Raw genomic sequence first — 16,496 nt, 5'->3', positions numbered from 1 at the left:
GCAGATCCATGTGGTTACTTATGTGGTTCCTTGTAAGCTTAGAACCTCTGGGGTGAGGGATGTGAAGCAATCTGTAGCAGTGCAGAGAGGGTGAGTATGAGCTGTGTACTGGAACAGTTACTTTGACCATGCTCCTTCCAGGTGTTGCACCCTCCTGTGTGTTTGTGTCTTCATGCATTTCTTTTTCAGAGAGGCACAAGCTGCTGCTTTAGTTTGCTGCTGGACAAAGCTATTCAATGCTCTTTTACTTTGCTGTCTTTGGCTCCTCCACAGCTGCAGAACATCCCTTTGGGGGTGTGATCTTGGAACAGAAAATTCCCTTAGGGGTGCACTGAGCTCACTTGTGCTTGGCTCAGCAGCATGGTGTGACACACAACTGCTGTGTGCCCTAGGTAGTAACCAGGAACTGGGTGAAGGTCCCCAGGAGCTACCTTGCAGTGATGCAGTTCTGTTAAAACAACAGATATGTCCCTTCCCATCAGACTGGCTGCACAGCCAGCAGAGTTAACAGCTTCCATCTGATAACCTGGTAAATCCTGCGCCTGTAGGAGGAGTGAGCCTGTGCAACTGTTCTGAGGGACAGAAACTGGTTGTGCCATACTTTGTGGCCTTTGGCTCTACACCACTTTGTTACACATGGTTTTGGAACCTGGTTTCCATCAGATGTATGCATCTTGCAGTGCACAGCTTAGTGGAAGCAGATGACTGCTTATTCCCAGTTGGTGTCCATGTTTTCTTTAATTTGTGAAAGTGATAACAAGCTTTCTTTTGATGACCAGGTGTGAGTTTTCAGAGTGCTCCTATGGGAATGGGTATTAGGCCAAATGTCACTCATTGTATTTGATTATTTGAAGGAAGAAGGTTGATAAAAGTTTTCAGAAAGCAAAGGTTAACCAGGTAGGAGAAAATGAGGTCGGGACTGATGTACCAATTGATTCAGATGCAAGATGCACTTGCATATAAAAAAGTTAAATGCAAAATCAGTTACCTGAAAATTCAGCAAACAGATAATGTTTACATTTCCCTATTGGGTATCACGGAGAAGGGGCCTCTGCAGTTGACCAAGTTCAACCCCATCCCTGCAGAAAGGGTCAGCTATAGCAGGTTGCTCAGGACTGTGTCCAGTTGTGTTTTAAATATCTCAGTGGATGGGGGCTCCACAATCTCCTGGCAATCTGTTTAAGTGTATTACTCCTACAGCTAAAAATTTCTTATGTTTAGGTGGAGTTTCTTGTCTTGCAGTTTGTGCCTGTTGCATCACTGGACACCATGGAGGGAATGCTACTGGCTTCTGTTGAACTTGTTATCATCAGGACCCCACCAGTCTTTTTGCTGCAAAGCTTTCAGCTTTTCAGTTCTTCCCAGGCAGGATCCTAGAAATCAAAGGCCAAAGCCCTGCTGTGAACTTTTCAATTGCAGTGTGCTGAGCCAGCAAGTGTCAATAACTCACTAAGAAAGTGATTGTCTTTGTTGTACTCGTGAAGTGAGTGAGGTCTGGTGATTCTGGTTAGAAAAGCTTTGTAAAAAGTATTTGAAGTCTGGACCATTGCTTCAGACAGGATATCAGAAATAATCAGATTAAATAATCAGATTAAATAATCAGATTGAAATATCCGATGATATAATCAGATTTGAAATAACCAAATGAAATAATCAGATTTGTTATTGAAAAAGTAAGAGATACCTATATTTACATGAGAATAAGTCAGATCTCTGCTGAGTGTTTGACTGGAATGTACATTTGTTGCTGGGCAAACCTCCAAGAGTGAGAACAAGAGACGCTAACTGGGAAATTCTTTTCTTTTTATGAGGGGTTTTTACATGGAGGTGCTGATCTGCTATAAACCCACTAGGAAAGGTACTTGGACTATGTAAGGTGTAATTTAAAATATGATGTGGTAGAGTAACATGGTAAAGAGAGAGTAGTGCAGATAATGTGACATCCTTTAGACAAGGGGAACCCTGAGTGGCGCAGCACTGGGCTGGCTTCTGTTCCACAGGCAGTATGCCACACAGACCTCATCTGCACAGCAGATACTCCCATTCTGATAGCTGCCGGTGGGCTCTTGAGTCACTCTGAGCTGGCTGAGGTGTTACTGCAGCAGCCTGTGTGGCAAACACAGCCTCAGTGTCACCCTGCGTGCATGTCCCCCTTAGAGCAATGGTGGATCACTGACTCTTTGGATCACTGACATTGAAAACCATGTAAGCAGAAAAAGCAGCCTCCCTGATGAAGTGCAGCGGATGAAACAGGTGTCATGCAACAAAGGTGAAAGCACAAATAATGAAAAAGATGCAGTAAATTAACTGTCAGTCTCTGTGGTCATGAAATTGAAATCTGTTTGGGGTGTATGATTTTGGGGTATTTGTGACATAAAACAAGATGCTGCAGAGAAGGTTATAGAATTACATATGGCAAGCTAGAATCATTAGTGAGTCCTCATTAAGAGATATGAATTGTGGGACAGTGAGATTTAATGGACTCATTCAAATAAAACAAAGATGTGAACCAAAAAGTTAGAATGGTTTGTTACGTGGCGTTACAGCCTGGGTCAGTGCACATAAGACAATGGTGCAGCACTACCCAAGGGAAGCTGAAAGCTGGTTTTGGTTGTTTTTTTGGGTTTTTTTTTTTTTTGACTCTGTGGGAAAGGAACAGCTGGAAATACTGCTAGCTGGAAATACTGCTGAGTCCATAAGCTGAAGATTCTGATTCACTGATCAAAACTCTGCATTCCAAGGTGAGATTAGGCCATATGAAAAAAGCAATTTGTGTCTTAAAGGCAGGGAGGTTAAATCTCAGTTATGCTCTAGCTGCAATAGCCTAGGAATAATAAATTAAAAATGCAATAAGGCAAATGGTGTAAGGAGGAAAGAAAAAAAGATGTTGAGCAAATCGATCCAGCATTACAACAAACAAACAAACAAAAGTTAACTGTTTTTTTACAGATTCCTAAAATTAGACTTCAAGCAATTGAAACCAGAAATGCTAACTGGTAAGAAATTTGGTGTAGTTGGCATTACTCTATAACTAATACTGGTCAGGGTTGTTGTACAGCAAGTAAGACTTGGCACATGACTTGACAGTATGGATTTACAACTTCCCTCAAAAAGGTGATCAGACAAATATTACAGACCTGAAAATCCATTTGATTTAATGCAATGCTTTAACTATTAAACTGAAAGTTACACAGCAGCAAACACATCCCATGAGTTAAAAACTAGCTGTCACATCAAGTAAGAGCCAGCTGTTGGATTTGGGTATTTGTACTTAGGTCCTAGGGGGACAGTTTTCCAGCTGGTGGTGTTCAATGCTTCATTGATGATTTAAAAGCAAATGCAAGATATCTACCGATCAAATCTGCAGATGATGTAAAAAACAAGTACTGCAAAAAACAGTGATAAAGATAACTGGAGAAGAGTGTGTAGCAGACTAAGGCTTCCCAAATAAGCTTTGTTTTAAAGCAGTTGAGTGCAAACATATGTGCTTGGGTAAAGTGAAGGTCTGTCACTCCTCTAAAGAGGACTATTAAAAAAAAGTAATTTGGAAAAGAAATTGACTGTATTAATGCACAAGCAGTTTAATTCAACAAGGACATGCTAATTTAGACAATAAAATACAGATCTATCCCAGCCCTGTAAAGTTTAGGGTTTAAGATATGCTATAACAGATCTATACAGGCAAACAGTCTGGTGAAACATGTTGATGTGAGAGAGAGCAACAAGGTCCATGGAATGGTGCTGTAGCCTTTTTTTTTCCTTTTCCCTTTTCTCTTCCCCCTTTTCTCTCCCCCCTTTTCCCCCTTTTTTACAGTAGTATTTTTGTCATGCAAACAGCTGTAGCAAAAAGCTTGAAAATCTGCCATACAAAAATGCAGAGTGAAAAAGCTGAAGGCATATAAATATGTAGCCTCCTCCCCATATAAAAATACTCAGACATAAATGCACCTCTAAGTTTTATGGTATTTAATTTCAGCTTTTAGACTTAGTCTTTTTGTAACACTTGGAGTTGGCTTCTGCTCATCTGATACTCCGTTGAAAGTGAGTTGTTTCCTTTCACCCCTTTCAGAGCTCCTTGGATCAGGCACTCGGGAATTTCTCATTTCGGGCAATCATTCTCACCCCTCATTGTTTGCTGCGATGCTTCAACTTCAGCCAATTTAACATAATTCGAGACTCGTTTGGGTTGGAAGGGATCTTCAACGATCACACAGTCCAATCCCCGGTACTGTCGGCCCCCCCAGGTTCTGCTTCCCCTTTCGGCATTGTTGGATCCCCCGCCTCTGCCCCAGCCGCCACACGCTCTCCCGGTGCTGCGGTCACCCCCGCGAGCCCCATCCCCTCCGCCAGGTGGGTCGGGTGGGCGGGTCAGGCCGGTGCCGGCACCGCCGCCGGCTGGGCCAGGGTCGCGGGCGGCGCTCTAGGCGGGAGCTCTGTGCCAGAGCTCGGCCCGCCTTGACGGCCGAGGCCGGTTCGCGCTGCTGCTGGGGCAGATGGCGGCGGGCGGAGGCGCTGTGGAGCGGGTGGGGGCGGTGGGGATTGAGGGGCGCGCTGGCAGCGGGAGGGCGCTGTGGCGGCTGAGGGCCGCTGTGGCGGCGGGGCTGAGGAGCTGTAGTAGCGCAGGGCGCTCAGGCGGTAAGTCGAAGCGCTGTGGCGGGCAGAGGTGCTGTGGCGGGGGGAACCGGGGACAGAGGAAGGCGGTGAGGGGACTGTCGCGCCGGGGCTCGGTGTGGCCAGGGGCTGGGAGCTGTGGTGGCGGGAACGGACTGCAGCGGTGGCTCCGCAGCCTAACCTCCATCCGACGCTGCTGTGGACGCCGCCGGCGGGCGAGAGAGTTATCCAGAAGCGGCAGAGCTGGGGCTGCCCAGGGGGCTTGAGAGGTGCGGGTGCTGCCTTCGCCCGTCCGCGGGAGGAGCTTCGTGCCGCGCCGCCCCCACAGGACTGAAGCGAGCGCCAGGGACCGCGGCAACATTGCCCTGCTGTCGCTAAAAGGCGGGAGGGCCGGAGCGAGCTGGGCTGGAGGAGTGGTGATTCTCGCCTCGGGACCCTCTCTCCCGGTGGGGAAGGCGCTGCTGCAGGCAGCCCACCCCGGCTCAGCGCTGCCGCTCCTACGCGGGCGGCGGCCGACGCGCGCTTTGCAGACGGTCCCTGCGCCCCTACCGCAGCGTCGCGCAGGCGCCCCGGGCCGGGACGGCGGTCCCGCTGCGAGCGGGAGACACACGGCGGGGAGGAGCATGGACGGGACGGTGAGCTTTGCCCCAGGTCCTGCCTCCCCCCCGCTCTGGGCTTCCGTCCGGCTGGACCTCGTGGCGGCACTTGGCCGGGGCTCTGCCCCGAGCACCTGCGGGAGCTCTGGTTGCAGGACATCCCCGCCTTCTCATTGCCCCCGCCAGCGGTGTCGCCGGGCTGGGCGCGGACCCCGGCCACTGGTGCTACCTGCAGGGCACCAGTGGACCCCGCGCTGTCGCTGTGCCGCCCGCCGGGGCCCCCTCCCGCCGCCGCCGTCGCTCGGCTCCCCCACAGAGCCGCGGCCGGAACGCCCCGAGGACCGGCCCACCGAGCTCTCCGTTCTTCCCTTTGGACTCGTCTGTCCCCCCGGCCGAGCTCTGGTGGCTTCGCTGCCCCGCAGAGACTCATCTGGGTCGGAGAGGCAGGCAGAGCACAGGAGCCCAGTTCTCATTTTCCACTCCCAGCCCCCTCGGGGGTCTTTCCCTCAGCAGGGACGGACTTGCTCGTTTGGAATCGCCCTCGCATGGTCCTCTGGAGGGGAGGATCCTCTTAACACCCTGTGTCTGGAGACACCCCTCAACCTAGTGCTGTCCTGTGACTACCTGACATCTGGCTCCAGTGCTCCAGGAACAGCCAGGCTTCGTGTGGGAGATTGTACCATTTGAGAGAGAATTTGTCTTTTGCCTCTCAGGTCTGTTTCCAGAGGGAGATACACAGTCCCAGGTACTCTCTTGGGACAAACTGATCCATATCTGTAGGAGACTAATGCTCTGGAAGATCTTCGCTTCATACACGGGCAAATCATCTCATTTTGGTGACGCGATCTTGCTAATGGAGATTGCTAGTCACTCCTGCCTGTTCCCTGGGGCCCGAAGTCTTCTCTGTCTCCTCCATCAGCAGGGCCTGTGGAGGGACCCTGTGGGCAAGTTGCTGCTGGGAAAGACTGAGGCAAGAGCAAGGTCATTCACAGGTAGCATGATCTTGGGGGGTGTTTGTGCAGTGTCCTTTCCCAGTCCTGTCAGCACTGCCCTTCCTGGAGAGACTGGCTTCATAGTGTTGCCCATCCAGGGGAGTTCTGAGGCTTCTGAAGAGGACCCAGTTCCTTAGTGCTGCAATCAACAACTTACAGTTTACTGTTGGGACACCACCATGAAGAACCAACCCATCTTCCCAGAAAGAGTCTCCAGCTCTATGTGAGAAAGAAGCTCCCAGACTGGCCTTACCCCTAAAGACAGGGTGAGGATGAGATTCCTAACACTCTCAGCCTTTTGTTGCCTCCTTCTCTGCTGTGCTGCAGTGAGGCTCCTTTCTGTACCTTGTGCAGTCTTCTGGCCCAGCTCTTCTCACTTGCACTGTCTCCATTGCTGTATTCTACAGCCACTGCTTTCTTGGAGTGCGTTCTTCCTTTACTTCAGCTCTATTTTAGCACAATTCACCACAATCTTCTTTCTGCCATTTTTTTCTTCCCTTGTTTTGACCCTGCTGACCTAGAGCCTTGTTACTGCCCCTGATGGATTTGTCTGCTCTTGTGCTGGCACTTGGATGCTCATATTTCCCTTTCTTGTCTCTCCGTTCTTTTGAGCAGTTGCTTCGAAGTGCATGACTGCATGTGCTTACACCCATGAATGCTGTGAGTGCTGGTGTTCACATCTGTTCTGCTGTAATGCTTCTCTTCAACTACAGTAATGAGCTGTCAAAAGAAGCAGTGCTCTGTATACACAGGTGCAGCTGGCTCAGCTCTTCCCAAGGAGCAGCTCACTTTTCCTTCTTATGGGTCATCTTCTCTGGGACCTATCATGAATATTCAGACACTGAAGCTGCTTGACTATGCTGTAGTCTGTGGGATTACCAGTTCCCCCAGTTTGCAACACTCACCATCTTACCAGGGCAGCTGGTAGGATGCCAGCTGAAATTCTAGAGTATTCTGATAATCTTTAAGGTTTTGATTTTTTTAAGCATGAAAGCAAGATGATGTGATTAAAGTTCCTGAACTGTCTCCTAAGGGTTACCCGAGATGTCTGGGGCAGAAGCACAACTGAGAATATCTGTGTAAAGAGGAACACTTGTTTCTTGGTTAGACCAGGTAGATTCCAGAAGTCTTCCAATCTTAACCACCCTATGGTTCTGATTAGAGCACACCTCAGCATGCTGACAGTCTTTAAGCAAGTGGTGTACTTTCTTCATGCTTTCTTCCATCTGCCCAGATAGAAGCTGGCTCCCATCTGTAAGTTGAATAGCCTGTAAGGATGATCTAGTGCCTGGGCAAAAGTACTGTTTGAACAACAGGGGCATGCAACTATGTGCAGTTGCTTGCACTGTCAGTTGCATCTTTTCTTTCTTGCTTTTTCCCCTTTTTTTCCCCCTTTCTTTTTCAGTTGTGCTGCTTATGAAGTGTCACATGGGATGGTGCTGTTCTAGGAAATTTTATTTGTATTTCATGTTACTTCCCTTTCACTCAGTGTGTACTTTCTCTTTTCAGAGCTGGATCCAAATGCATCCTTGATCTTAGATCTGTTCCTGCTTCAGGTCAATGACAGTATCTGCTGCTAATTCACCATGACATAGAACCTGGTCTCCTGTCCATCCTCTTGGATAAGTTTCCTGCTTCCTCTTGGTCTATATAGATGTGACTCCGAGTGTTCATCAGCTACCTAGTCTGCTACAGGTAGGTTTTAGCCCTTTGACAAGTGACCTGATCTGGTGGGGAAGAATGTGTCTGTGACTTGTATTTGGACTGGAAAACTTCTGCTTTTAAACACATGGGAAATGTTTGTGAAATAAAACTGAACTGCCTGCTTGTTGATGCTGATCTAAACCGATCCTTTTACTGGCCAGCTCCTTCTGTGATCATTTCTGCTAGTGCTGGCAGGGAGAGTACTGATGAGACGTAGTAGTCTGGCTCAGAACAAATAATATTAGAGAATGCAGTTGCTAAGAGCATGCCTAATAGAGGAAAGAATGAAGAGTAGTAGTTCAGGTATTCTTTGTGGTAATTCATTACTCCACTAGTGACAAGTAAATGTGATTTTGTCAGATGGTTATTGAGTTGTAGGATAACTATGGTTTAAATTAGCATGGTTAGCTTTTCCCAGCTGGTAGACTTCTCCAGTACCTGCTGGTCTTGGTAATTTTCATGATAAGTTTCTTACATCTGCTACTCAGGTCTTTATTTTCTACCATTTCTACCATTAGGCACTTTGTTGTTCCCAGCACTGGATCAGTGCCTCTTTATCCCTTATAGTCTGCACAGGTCAGTTCACGAGTAGTGTAAATAATCTGCTATAAAGATGCATTATATTTTGCACTGGAAATAAATAGCTCAGGTTACAGACACGTAAGGCTTGTTACTGTCATCTGATTTGGCCCTTTAACAACCACATCACTCAGCTTGCTGCAGCACCATTGTGCACTTTACCCAGTGCCTGCTATCTGTGGCTTTTCACATCTGTCTGAGCTAGGGAAAGCCTGTTACAGAGAGATTCCGTTCTAGTCCACCAGTCATAAATTACATGAATTTAAGAACTGTTGTTGCACTGAGTCAGACCAAAGTATCCTGTCTTGGACTAATAATGGGTATGTAAAAAAGGAAGAGGAAAATGAAGCAAATGCTGAATCATTTTTTTAATTCCATGTGCCTCTTAGTTTTTATAGTCATCTAATTATGGGGTCACTAGTTTGGAGTAAACAATGTTACAAAATTCCCCCAAATTCTTCCATCTGCTGTTTCAATGTTAAATTATATCAATTGGAAGGAGTTGTTTCCATTTTCTGTGATAAACTTTTCTGTGATTCTGTTTTCAGTTGCTGTTCTGTCCTTCTATGTTCTCTTGGATTCTGAGTCCAGGGTGGACTGTAGAAGCATTCACTGTAGTGGTTTCCTGAAGGTAATGGGTACCTGTACTCAGCTCACAGCTGTTGCTGAGTAAAGGTTTGTCTTTTAGAAAGGCAGTCTGACAGTTCATCTCATTCATATCCCAAATGATAAAAGTCTGAGATATGGATCAGAGCTATTTGGCAGAGGGAAAGCCCAGACAAAAAGAGGGTGACTGCAGATGCTTGGCAAAAGAAATAGGAAGTAAGGACAGTAATCATAATAGCCTGCTAATCAGGAAGTACTTTTGTGATTTTTTTACTTGTGTTTGCACTTGTGGATGGTGTTTGTTGGGTTCAAGATGACCATTGAATGCCAGGCAGCAAATGTGGCAAAAGGCGCTTCCTGGTTGACACCTAGGAAAATTTCTTTCTTTTTCAGTTCTGGCATCTCACTCCACATCTTTCTGTTCCTTTAACTATCACATGCCACCTTCTCTATGCTGACTAACTTGTTAAGAACGCATTGGTGTTAATGTGGAATACACCCACTGATACATACGCAAAGAGTCCCCCACTCTTAATGGAATCAGATGAGGTTATGTATTAAAGCTCCTTTAGCCTTTTTTTGAGGAAAGGTGAGGTGTTAACTTTAACTTTCAGTACTCTCAATCACCTGGAGCTCACTCCTTTTCCAGTGCAGTGTTGCCATAGTGGTTTCCAAACAGAGTGCTTGGAAGAATGTAAATTTCAGTAGCATTCCAGGAACATACCTTTCTGGAAATGTGCAGCTGGAGAAATTCACTGGTTATGAATTTAAACTATAAACAATTAAAGAGTTCTGGTATTATGCCACAGGAGTTAAGCAGGTTATTAATTTACACAGAAGTGTCCTAAATGCATAGAAACAACCAAACAACTGAATAACTTCCATGCTTTTTCTTCTAGTTCAGAGTTACAGCTGTGTTCTCTATAATGCTTTCATAATGTCTTTATTCTTCTGTGCTCTTACCAGAACCATGACATCTGTTTTTGTCTATGGTAGCTGTCCAAAGCTAGAGACAGAAGCATTTCTCTTTGAATGTCACTATCACTGTGGCTTAGATGAAGCCCTTAGCTAGACTGAAGAACTTGTCTGCTCCAAGAAGTTCAGTTTCAGAGTTTAATCAATGCTGTATCTTTTACTTTTTACCCGGAAGTTTGGCATACTTATTCTCTCTGAATTAATTTTTAAAATAATTTGGTTAAAGGTAGTGCAGTTCCTTTCAAGATCCTAAACTGGAAAGAGGAAAATACAACTTACCAGTCATACTTTTAAATCTGTAGGCACAGAGTTATTGTACTGCTGTGGGAAATTGTGTAGGCTTAACGTTTAATAAGCATGTGGCCTTTAATTTGCGAAAGTGCTTTTGATGATGTGAAAGAAGTGGGACTTCATTTGGTGCAATTGCAAGTCCTAACAAGGCGTAACATTTGATGTCTATGTGGAAAGCAAGAGCTGTTTGCCACTGTTAGGTGAGTGAGGAATGATTTTTAAATGTTACTTCTAGGTAACTTTTTAAAGTTTTCCATTTTCATGGCAAAGGAAGGACATACTGCAAGGTTGCTTAAGGCTTTTTATTCTTGTTTTTATTTCTTTGAGATGGTAGGGATAACCACATAGTAACTGAGCTGGCTGGTATGCTGGTCAGACTTGTTTGGACAGTGGCCAGTATGAGTAGTTGCAGGAGAAAGTACAAAGCTCCCGCGGTGTGTTGCTCCTAGAATGACAGAATGATTTGGGTGTAAGGGACCTTTAAAGATCCTACTCCTGTTCCAGTCTGTCCACCATCATCATAAAAAAATATCTGTCTTATGTCCAGTGTAACCATACCTTCATTCAGTTAGAAATCTTTGCTCCCTGTCTTTTCACTACAGACCTTGGCAAATAGTCACCATCTTCATTAGAAGTCCCTTCAAGTATTGAAAGGCTTCAATAAGGTCTCCCTGGACCTTCTCTTCTCCAGGATGGACAACTCCAACTGTCTCTTCTTTTCTTCACAGGAGAGGTGCTACAGCCCTCTAATTTTCATGGCTCTCCCCTGACATACTCCAGCAGGTCCATGTCTGTTTTGGACTGTGGACTGCAGAGCTGGATCCAAGTGGGGTCTCAGGACTGCAGAGCAGAGAAGAAGAATCCCCTCCCTCAACCTGCTGGCCACACTTCTTTTGGTGCAGCCCAGGGCAAGGTTGGCTTTCTGGGCTGCAGGTACACATTGCCAACTCATGTCTACTTTTTCATCTATCAGAACCACCAGGTTCTTCTCCAGAGAGCTACTCTCAGTCAATTCCTCCCCCAGTCTGTACTGGTACTAGTGATTGCCCTGACCCAGGTGTACCTGGACACATTGAACTTCATGAGGTTCACATGGGCCCACTCCTCCAGTGGGATCCCTCTTGGTGGCATCCCTTCCCTCTTGCTTGTCAGCTGCACCACTTGGCTTGATGTTGTCTGCAAACATGCTGGGGGTGTCCTCGGTCCCACTACCTGTGTAATTAATAAAGATACTGAACAGTCCCAGTCCCAGTGTGGACCCCTGAGGAACACTGATTTGATGCTGATCTCCATTTGGACATTGAGCTGGTAGGTATTTAAAGACCTTCTTAGCACACAAGCACTATTGATTCTCTTTTTCAAGAAATAAGGTGAGTAAGGTGGGAAACCAGCATGGCTGAGTAAGGACCTCTGGCCAAACCAAAACACAAGAGGGAAATGCATAGGCAGGGGAAGCAGGACCATGTACCCCAGCAGAGAATATAGCAATACTGCCCAGGAGTGTAGGGATGGGATCAGGAAGGCTACCTGAAGGTAAATTTGGCGAGTGATGCAAAGAACAATAAGCATTTCTATAGGTATGCTACTCAGACAAGGAAGACAAAAGAAATTGCAGTCTTCAATAAATGAGTCAGGGAATCTGGTGACAGTTGGCATGGAGAAGACTGAAGAATTCAGCAACTTTATTCCCCCTCAGTTTTTGTTGGCAATTGCTCTTCCCAAATGTCTCAAGTCCCTGAATATCATGGCAGGAACTAGGGAAATGAAGTCCCACCCGTGGTAGGAGATCATCAGCCTGAACATACACAAGTCCATGGGACCTGATTAGATGGATGCTAGAGTCCTGAAGGAACTGGCTGATGGTGAATCCTGTCTCTTTCCAGTAATCTGTATTCATCAACTAATATCTTGTTGTAGAAGCCAAAGTCCTGGTGTCAACACCAGCCACGAAGCCAGGTGTTGATTTGCCTAATCATGATTATTCACAGATTAATGGATTTTATGGCTAAAAGAGACTTCTGGCTCATCTGACACCTGCATTTTGCTGCACACTAATGGGCTTCCATTTGTCCTTACTGTGAGCCTGATACCTTCCAGAAAGACAAGCTGTAGCTTGGTTAGGTACTGTAAAATAAATGGAATATACTGCCTGTAGAGCCTGTATTGATTAAGAAGTTAAGAAGTACTGACTTGAGGCAAGGAAGGCTTTGGAAGTCTTCTGATAGTCATGCTAGTCCCTCTAGTGTGATTCTGTAAATACCTTGTTTGTGACGGCCAGACTATCTTGAAAGCAGGGAGTGAAGGTTATAATAGTGTCAGCTGTGCTTATGTAGAAGAGAGTATCATTTTAACAGAACCACAGAATCAGCCAGGTTGGAAAGGACCTCTGAGATTATCAAGGTCCACTACCACTGTGGTTACTAGACCATGGCACTGAGTGCCACATGCAGTCTCTTCACTTCCAGGGATGGAGAATCCACCACCTCCCTGGGAAGCTCATTCCAATGCCTGATCACCCCCTCTGTAAAGAATTTTTTCCTAATATCTAACCTAAACCTCCCCTGGCAGAGCTTAACCCTAACTTAACCCTTAACCCTGCCCAGTGCTCCCAACTAACCTGTGCTGTGCGTGATAATGATTTGTGGCATAGTTTGTCTCATGTCAGCTTTTGTCTACTGGCTCCTATTCGGTCTTTTTTTATACTTAACTTTAAAGTTTTTCTTGGGATTTTATGAATGCTTGTACTGACATTGAATATACTTAAACATCATCATCATGTTCATCTCTCAACTTTATTTTATTAAATATGTTGCGTTATTAAATTTTTCATGGAAAACATTTTCCAGACTTCAGGGTGGTATTTGGCACTACTTATTCAGCGTTCCAACATGGTCTTCTCTAGTGATTGAAGTACATAAAGGAACTCATCCTACCAGCCTTGCTTTCTACTCTTCATGTCTCTTTGTACCAGTGTGACACAGGTCATTCAGTTTGAGTTGTTTTCCCACTTTTCAAAACACGATCTCCTCCTTCAGGAGATCGTTTCATTCTTTCTTCTTAGACCATTCCTTTCCTTTAAACACACACCTTGAATGGATCCTCTTAATAAGATGGTTTGATCCAACAATTTCCTCCTGCACTCCAGTTCATTTGAGTTGATTTTGTATTAACCTCCATATACTAACACTGTTTAATGTTGTCTGACTAGTTACTGGAGGTCTCTATAAAGGCATCTTCACTTTTAACTATACTTATGGTTTAATTTGTGTCAGGAAATTTGGGACATTATTAATATTTCATAGTGTTTATTTGTAATCAGAAAAAAATAGCTTAATAAAACTCAGTCACCCTGCTGGAATGGTCTTTCAGATCCCTCCTGATCAATGCTAGGCAATAAGCTGCCCCTCACAGAAGGATTCTTTTCAAAGTAGAGCCTGGCTTTTGTTCTGTGGGCTTGGTTCTGTACAAACTTTCTCATTGTTCTCTTAACATTTAATGTTAACATCTCTGGATACTCTTGTATGAATGAATGTGGTTAGTCCAAGGATATCTGTATATGATTTGTAAGTAATTCTGATGCCATTTTTGTGCTTGGTAGGCCAGGTCTAAAACTGGGAGGAAATAAAACAGTCTTTTAAACAGAACTACCCAGAATTCCATCACTAGGTCTCCCTGTCTGTGATCCAGTGGTGTGCCTAGCCTAGCTAGGGCCCAAGGGAGCGTGATGGACATGTGAGACGTCTGCTATCATAACTTTGCTGTGCACTATCTGGTACTTCTCTCTGCTATGCTCTGAAATATGTTGCCATGTGTCTTGTCGCCATTTGACATGTAAATGTTTTGCTGTGTGGCTTGTGAGGTCAAGAAAACTGGATGCTCCTTACCTGGTTGGTCCTTTCTAGATCTTCAATGTCTCTTGGCAAGCCCTATGCCAGTTAGTACCTCAGGCTAACTACTCTGCATGAAAAAGCTTTTGTTGATCTTGATTTTGTTGCCTTCTAATTTTGTTGGTGGTGTCCTAGTTCTTCTGTTACAAGATAATGTGCTCCTAGTTTTATCTCAGCATTACTCTTAATGCTCTACATTTCCCCCCTCCTGTGCAAAATAAACAAGCACTCTTTTTCAGTTCCTCTTACTAAGATAGCTATTTAGAGATATGACCAGCACTGTCTGTGGGTATGATAAAAGCAAGAGGGAACTACTCACTGATACTTTGTTCTGTAATATCTTCTGTCAGGCTCTTCATAACTCCTTAAAATTTTGTGAGTGAATATTTCTGTCAGGTGCTGCAGCCATCCTCATCTGTTAGTATATTTAACACTGTAAATTGCACGTGAAGTTATAATTAGTGGAGTCTTGTTAAAAGGATTGGGGTCTAAGCATGCCATTGCACATAAGGAGTTAGTATGTCTTCCATAGGGCAAATGGTGTTCCACAGGTCTGTTATGTTCCTATTCTATTATCTGTTGTACCCCTGCTTTATTAGGATTAGAATTCTTTGATGGGTCATGTGAATAAGAGTAGGCCTTTCAGTGTATTTGACTTAGATGTTCTGAAAATACTCTTAGCAAGTTTTCTAAATAATTTAAAAGCTAGTAAGGGAAGTACATCATCAATAAGTAAAATTCCTCATAAGCAGTAAGTAGGAAATCACAGAATCACAGGTTGGTTGAGGCTGGAAGGGACCTCTGGAGGTTAACTTGTCCAACTCCCTGGCTCAAGGAGAACTGATTGCCCAGGACCATGCTGAGACTGCCTTTGAGTATTTCCACAGTGGGAGACTCCTCAACTTTTCTGGGCAACCTCTTCTAGAGCTCAGTCACCCTTACTGTCAAACTGGATTTGCTGATGTGTCAGAGGAACCTCCTGTGTTCCAGTTTCTGCCTATTTCCTCTGGTCCTGTCATTTGGCACCACTGAAAAGAGTATGGTTTCATCTTCTCAGCATTCTCTCTTCAGGTATTCACAAACATTAAAAACATCCTCTCTGAGCCTTCTCTTATCAGAGGCCAAACAGTGGTCTTGGACTTTCCTCTTAGGACAGATGCTCCAGTCCCTTTGTCATTTTTGTGTCCTTTCATTGGACTCACCAGTATGTCCATGCCTCTCCTGTACTGGACACAGTACTCGAGCTGTGGCCTCACCTGTGCTGAGCACTGGGGAAGGATCACTCCTGTTGGTCTGTAGATGGTATTTTACCTAATGCAGCCCAGGATACCATGTGCCTTTGCAGCATGAACCCAGTGCTGGCTCGTGTTCCATTTGGTGGCCACTTGAACCCTTGTGTCATTTTCTGGCAAGCTGCTTCCCAGCTGTGTGGTCCCCAGCATATATTGGTGCCTGGAACTGTTCCTCATCAGGTGCAGAATTTTGTACTTGCCTGTGCTGCACTTCATGAGGAAGCATAAGGGTATGTAGAGGGTGAGAGTGCACTCCTTCCTCATTAAGTTTATGCAGTCAAGAACATTTTTGGTGCAAAGGGGATAATGAGTAAATGGGGGAAATGATAAAGAAAAAAACACAGAGATGCAAACCTAGAGACACAGAACAAAAAAACACTTGAACTAATTGGCAAGACATTAAAAAACTACAGGCATAGCTTTGGAGAGGACTAACCTGAACTAGTAGACTCCCTAGGCCCTGGAGCTTCTTGAATAGATGTCTGCAGAAGGACGAATAAATGTTCAGTTTTTGTAATGGAAGGAGTGCTTTTGTGGTTCCTCACTGGTGTTCAGAATTATTTGTAAAGAGGTAAATAATGAAGCAACAAAATTAGCTGATAATATGATACTATTCAGTGCAGTAGAACCTAAGCCTGTCTCTTAAGGTAAGGCAGCAGTGTTCCAAAACTGTGTGATATGTCAGAATAAATGTAAGCTTGATGAATTGATACGTAAAGTGTGTAGAGAAAATAAGCCTGCCAATGTAGCCACGTTGTTGTCAAAATTATTACTTCTTCCTCATGAAAGAAATGTGAGCTTCCTTATAGATAGTTACTTGAAAATATAAGCTCAACAGTAGTGTTTAAAATGGAAAAATCAATGTTCAATATCACAGGAAAACAATTAGAAAAGCTGAAATTATTGTTATAATACTATGTAAATCCACGGTTCATCTGCTTTCTGAAGAGTGAATGTAGTTCT

General features: G+C 44.9%; 1 protein-coding gene across 3 annotated transcripts in view; it reads left to right on the top strand.

Moving 5' to 3' along the window:
- The first annotated feature begins 4,321 nt into the window (after positions 1-4,321).
- LOC103525556 (SWI/SNF-related matrix-associated actin-dependent regulator of chromatin subfamily D member 3) overlaps positions 4,322-16,496 on the top strand; it is an 88,931-nt gene continuing 76,756 nt past the window's right edge. Inside the window, exons 1-2 of one of the 3 annotated variants that reach the window (XM_030446467.1) lie at positions 4,322-4,350; positions 7,709-7,894. The gene's annotated coding sequence lies outside the window, so the exon portion shown is untranslated. Of the gene's footprint in view, positions 4,351-4,935; positions 6,466-7,708; positions 7,895-16,496 lie in introns of those variants that run through there. The other 2 variants (XM_030446471.1, XM_030446470.1) reach the window with 2 other exon arrangements.

The sequence above is a fragment of the Calypte anna genome, chromosome 2, assembly GCF_003957555.1.
Source record: "Calypte anna isolate BGI_N300 chromosome 2, bCalAnn1_v1.p, whole genome shotgun sequence".
NCBI classification, from domain to species: domain Eukaryota; kingdom Metazoa; phylum Chordata; class Aves; order Apodiformes; family Trochilidae; genus Calypte; species Calypte anna.
This window is presented reverse-complemented; position numbering and strand designations above follow the sequence as displayed.